Raw genomic sequence first — 5,573 nt, forward strand, 5'->3', positions numbered from 1 at the left:
AACAGAAGCGGCCATAATGATTAAGATACATCCGGTTACTGATAACTAGTTGTACCCTAAAGGGCATTATCAAAAGAGAAATCGTGCTGCAGAGAAAAGCTATATATACATACACAATGAGAAAATAAACTGGAAGATTAACGCATGCATGTTTAATACTGGAAAAATCACAGCCCTCCAAAATTTCTCCACGTTTGTTATAAAAGCCCTCTGCGCTCAACTAAAATTAAAATGATCTTAAAAGGATAATACTTGTAAAGTTTACTTAAGTCTTTTCAGCCACAGAAACTGCAATGTAAATAAATGTTCAGAGTCATTTTCAAAACAGAAACAAAAATCTATTCTCCTGATGACATTCATGATTAAAAGGTCTATGCAAAAACATTGCTCTACATTCCCAATGACTAGGAAAAAAAACCTCAAGTCAATTTTTGGTTTGCAGATGGTCAAAGGATTTTGTATTCCAGCAGCAGTTCAAATCTTCTGCATCTTTTCACCAACAACTACTGGATTTTCTTTTCTGATTTTCTCAGCAGCATCAGCTTTGTAATTGTAAGAGCAATTGTGTAACACATCTGAGTAACGGCGTACACCACAGTAAACATTTCCACACCGGCATTCAAACCCAGTAAGTCCCACTTTCTTCCTGCACATGAAACAGCGATTCTTTTTTTGTTTTGGTTTTTCAAGAGATGTACTTTGCTCTTCAGATGACTGCTGTGCGGTTTCTGATCCTGAAGCTTGCAGGTCTTCTTTTGCAGGTATTGCTTTGTTCACAGATGTGCTGTCCACTTGGGAAGATGCTACAGATTCTGATAAGAGTGACTGATTGGGTACAGGGCTTGGCTGCATAGATGAAGATGTAGAGTCTAATGCCAACTGAGCTTCTGGGACACTGCCATCTGTGCCCTGAACTGGTGAAGACTCAGACTACTGACAGAAGGTGCAGGTGGGCTTATTCTACCGTTACTACTATTCTGTCTCTGAAGATGTTCTTTATAACATATTGAACACATGCCATTTGTACGAGGGTTTCCATAAAATCTGCAGCCAGTGGAACAAAGTATAGGCACTTGGCTCTGGTTAGTTTCTTGAGCTATGTTCCTCTGTTGCGCACTCTGATAAAAGTATAGGGGCTTTGGATTAGGGTTCCTCCTGCACTGAGGATGCTTTGTAGTTCTCTCTCTGTATAGCAGTCCCCACTTCCCTATGTCAGGTTGTCTTTCCTGCTGTTGCTTGGGCTGGCGGCGGCTCTCTCCGCCTGACGCGCTGCCTGCTGCCGCCGGTCTCCGCTGGTGAATGAGGACAGGTGAGGCCACCGAACTCCTGCTCGCTCGGGCCCGGCCGCCACCTCCAGCCCCTCCGCCTGCTGTTTATTAAACTTTTCTGTTTGGTTGTTTGGCCTGTGCCGCGACCGCGGGGGAGAGCACCGGGAATGGCCGGCACCGGCGCTGACCTGATTATTGGGTTTTAAATGCTCAATTATTCTTCAAGGGTTACTTGTAAAATACACAGGATGACAGTATTAAACCTCAAAGGGTAGTTCATTAATTCTTCCAGAGTTTCAGATACTGGTCTTGGGACAAGATGTCTCGTCTCCAGGAGGTTACATGCAAGCTATAAAGCAAAGGAAAGGACTTACAGAGTAAGTTGAGGATGAGAACGATATTGTAGAATATATGCTCAAGTAGTTGTGAGAACTAAGGTAATGTTTATAGAGCTTTTAGCAAAATACTGGGCACATGTCAGGCACTCAGCCTCTGCTGGTTGCAATCCTTATTCTCTCAAAACAAGATCCAAATGGCGGATAGCTCAAAATGTTGCCACAGTCAAAGCCTGTAATACTATTCAGAGAATGTTATTCAGAAAGATGTTAAATCTCAGACTAAAAGCTTCACTGCTTCTGCCTTAATCAATAAGGCCTATTCATGACCTCATACTTGTTCCTCACGAATTATGGTAATTAAGTTGAAAACTGGGTCCCTTGGCCTGGTAGAGCTCGTTTGGCTACAGAGAAGGTTCTAGATGTTAGACTGAAGAACATGAGGGGCTGAGAGTTTTTAGAGAGGCTTGGGAGAGGGGAATGTGTTGAGCAAAAGAAAATCATGGGACCGTCATACAGAGAGGAGTAAGTCAGAAAGAGAAAAACAAATACCGTATGCTAACAGATATATATAGAATCAAAAAAAAAAAAGGTTCTGAAGAACCTAGGGGCAGGGCAGGAATAAAGACGCAGACGTAGAGAATGGACTTGAGGACACGGGGAGGGGGAAGGGTAAGCTGGGACGAAGTGAGACAGTGGCATGCACATATATACACTACCAAATGTAAAACAGATAGCTAGCGGGAAGCAGCTGCATAGCACAGGGAGATCAGCTCGGTGCTTTGTGACCACCTTGAGGGGTGTGACAGGGAGGGTGGGAGGGAGATGCAAGAGGGAGGGGATATTGGGGTATATGTATATGTATAGCTGATTCACTTTGTTATAAAGCAGCAACTAACACAACACTGTAAAGCAATTATACTCCAATAAAGGAGAAAAGAAAAAAGGAAATCATGGGAAGAGTGTCCAGAAGCCGCATTTCGAGAACGGTACTTAGTTTAGTGTCCTTACCCAGAGCGGGTTACCTTCATCTGCCAGGACCACTGCCCGTGAGTGACAAAGTCCTGCTGGCCCTGGAAGTGTCAAAGGAGATTTCTTTGGCTACTGCTACCATATGAAAAAAAAAAAAAAGCTTTCTTACTTGCGAAATTAAGCACGTTTGTCTAAATTTGCAACACCTGACTAGGCCCTTTCTGTAGGAGAGAAAGCCATTCTCTCCTTGGGTTTTTCCGCTTCTATAAGAGGAGATGCTAAGGAATGCAGAATGGGGGGTAAAAAATTCTCGTTGCCTCCTGCCATAGCTCGGGAGATTCATTATGTAGTAATGAAATGATCTCAAAGAGAGAGAAAACGATAAATCTAGGCCAAGATTTCAGTTGAAAGAAAAGGCAAGGGGTAGAGTAAGCGCTAGGTATATTTTCCAATGTAATGCTAATTGAAAACATTTCACTTATGTTCAGGGACATTCACCTTTCACTGAAAGGTCGTTCAATACCTTCAAAGAGAGTTTTCTTTAAAACGGCATGTACCCATACTTCTAGCCAGAGACTGAAGTTCTGTGGAGAGCTTTCTGCTGACAGCCTGTGTTGTTGAAAAGGCAGCTAGTGGCTACAGGTGTTGTGAAGGTAGATGAGCCCCAGCTGCTCAGGAAAGAAGTGGGGACGTGGAATGCTCCTAGGCAACTGGAAGGGACTTGCAGCAGACGGTGGTTTGCCTCGGGGAAGAGCTTCCAGATCTAAGCAACACGCCGGTGGAAGGAAATGATGCAAGCTGTGAGCTGAGCATCCAGGCTTGGTAAGTACACTTAAACTGTATTTTAGAAGGGATGGTAGAGGAGGATTTGGGGAAAGATGACGATGGTGTGCTTTGGGATCAGATATCCTGTAATGCCTGAATCTGCCTCTCACTTGCTTGGGGCTTTTGAGCAAAGTGCCTGAGCGCTCTAAATCCCTTTCCTCACCCATATAACGGAGGTGGGATATGCCTGCCTCTAGTACGTGATAAATAAATGAAATAATACACAGAATGGGGTTATTGCTCTACGTGAGGAAGGAAGGCCTCACGGCTCCGAACTTAGTTTCAACTTTTCTCCCATCTCCAATATTGCAGGAATGAGAAGGCTAGCGCTAAATTTTCTTAATTCTTGAAATTTCATTCTGTTTATCATTTTCATTGACTGCATGTGTAGACTTGCGTGTTGCTCAAGGTGAAAACTGACACAGAAAACGCCATATTGAACGGAGACACCCACTGTTTTTTCTTGGGCTTAAAAGGGAGGTCAAAAAGAAAAAGTCGGGCTTCCCTGGTGGCGCAGTGGTTGAGAGCCCGCCTGCCAATGCAGGGGACACGGGTTCGTGCCCCCCGTTTGGGAGGATCCCACATGCCGCGGAGCGGCTGGGCCCGTGAGCCACGGCCGCTGGGCCTGCGCGTCTGGAGCCTGTGCTCCGCAACGGGAGAGGCCACAACAGTGAGAGGCCCGCGTACCGCAAAAAATAAATAAAAAGAAAAAGCCTTCTTTCCTTTACTCGTTCAGAAAAATTTCCCAAAATGGTCATATGTAAAGAATTTTAGGTTTCTGCATCCTTAAGTGTTCGATTTCAATTATTTTGCTTAAAACTAAATGGTATTTTCAAGAGAAAAACATGGCATCAAAAATATTTTCTCCCTCTTCTCAGATAGCATATTCCCATCTGAGTGTTTCCGTTCTTTTAAAGCCTTTCTATACAGATAATGGAAAAACTTCACTCTTAGATACCTTCACATTTTTATGAGTAAAACATGCATGACATCCTGGAATACCTTCAGACTCATTCTTATTTATGACATGTTTTTGAGAATTTGAGTAAGACTCTAACATGAAAACAGAGTTTAATCATGACGTTGTGATTTTTTAAGGCGAAAAGTACCTTAATTAAACATATTGATCTGGATTTTTTTTTCTTGGACAAATGTGAGATCACTTGTCACTTAATAAAAGAGTAGTCACTTTTTCAACAGCAGAAAAATCCCAGGAAGCTTTTCAGCCACTAAACTTGAGATAGAAAACCTTTGAGTGCCTTTCTATCAGCATCTACTACAGATTCTTTTCTTGGCTCTTCCTTGAAAATCCTGTGTTTCCTAGGCTGAAATAGACCCTGTACACAGCTGTTTGTGATTTATAGCTGATCTTGGTGTTTTGAACTACCAGCAAGTCCCACAATTTTCTGTATTAGGACATCAGAGTTTACTCTCTAGATACTGCTGCCATGGCAGAGCATCGAGTATACACGGAAATAACTTATCCTGAGAATTATCTTTAAGTAAAGCTTCATAGAAGGCGGAGGAGTTTGTTTTCAGGTCTTCTTTCTGTATTAGAGGTTTTCAAACCAAAGTATCAGAATTGGGTTCCTGCCCAGCTGTCTTGAATCAGAGTCTTTCAGGATAAGGCAAGGAATCCACAGATTTTTGTCTAATGAGCTGATTAAAATGAGCCATCAGATTTGGTATCCAGTGTTCTAAAGTACAAATGAGTAAAAAATATCTGAGGCAAGACAAAAACATTTCTTAATAAGACGATGTGTAAAGTAAAATCAGACATCATGATTAAGATCTATGAAAGAATGAATCTGATTAAAGCACAGCATTTTGGCCTTAAGAATTTATAAACTGTGAGATTTACATCAAAATGCTTTCTTAGTAGTATAAGAAGGATATTCCCTGTTGTCTGTGAAAGAAAAACAAATGTTAACAACAATTTAAATGTCCACAGAAGGAGACAAATTAAATACGATATGATAAATAGATGCTGTGGATTAGCATATGCTGTACTTAAAACGAAATCTGCAAGTAAAAAATATGCAAGACAGGTTGTTGCTTCATAACCTCCTCAGGAGCTTCCTGGGTGTAAAAGGAAACAGCCCCCGCTCCCAACCCCCAGTAAGCAGAGGGCGAGAGAGACCAAAGAAAAAGGCAGACCCTTCCAGATTGCTAG

The 5,573-nt window shown here is 42.3% G+C and overlaps 1 pseudogene; it reads right to left on the reverse strand.

Annotated features, from left to right (window-relative positions):
• Window positions 1-474: 474 nt before the first annotated feature.
• LOC136129523 (AN1-type zinc finger protein 6 pseudogene) lies at window positions 475-3,567 on the reverse strand (annotated as a pseudogene).
• Window positions 3,568-5,573: the final 2,006 nt, after the last annotated feature.

The sequence above is a fragment of the Phocoena phocoena genome, chromosome 10 (genome assembly GCF_963924675.1).
Source record: "Phocoena phocoena chromosome 10, mPhoPho1.1, whole genome shotgun sequence".
NCBI lineage: Eukaryota > Metazoa > Chordata > Mammalia > Artiodactyla > Phocoenidae > Phocoena > Phocoena phocoena.